Here is an 800-nt window from a genome sequence, read left to right as displayed (position 1 = left end):
TTGAGTGTTGTTTCGAAAACAAGCCTGCTTTTTAAGATGGGTTTTGCCCATATGTTCTATTAAAATATTTGTGAAATTCCTGGGCAAACCCTATTATGAATCACTATCGTGGTTCATGATACTTCGTTTTGATAGACCACCGTCGGTAGTTATAACTGAGTGTTGGGCCGTAACTTAAAAGTGGCATTATTATAATTCTATAACTTGGAAGTCTATATAAATAGCGCTAGAGAACACTACACCATTTTAATTTTTATATATATGTCTTGAAGGTAGAAGAGCAAAGTACTTTATGTGTAAATAATCATGTTACTTTTAATTTTGTTGATTAATAAATCAGTCATTTGTAAGTACTTTCCATAAAGTTTCACAAACGGCAGTGCCTATAACTAATAGTTTTATTATATGTATATTATACTATTAGTTACATTCTGTACCAATAACCGACTCTGGTAGAAATATGGTATATTAAGCTAATGCTAGTAAACTAAGCAGATATAAGGTATTGTTACGACAGCGGAAGTCACGTGACTCTGGTGGCGCGCGTGATGAGTTTCTCGAATGATCGGGAAAGTCCGAGTATTTTGGAGATGCCCTCTTCGTTAGTATATAAGCATGGTAGAGGAAAGCCAGCATGGCGGGGAATATATGAATGAACAGAGAGCAGTAGTAACCTTGAGTTCCATGTAATTTATGATTCTGTTAGTTTTGAGCTAGTGAGCCATAAAGTGTGTGTTTTGCACTCGTCGAGAGCGAAGTATTCGAGATTGTGAATCGTTGTGATTTACAGCGTGTATTAT

The sequence above is a fragment of the Limulus polyphemus genome, unplaced genomic scaffold (genome assembly GCF_000517525.1).
Source record: "Limulus polyphemus unplaced genomic scaffold, Limulus_polyphemus-2.1.2 Scaffold6780, whole genome shotgun sequence".
Lineage (NCBI taxonomy): Eukaryota > Metazoa > Arthropoda > Merostomata > Xiphosura > Limulidae > Limulus > Limulus polyphemus.
This window is presented reverse-complemented; position numbering follows the sequence as displayed.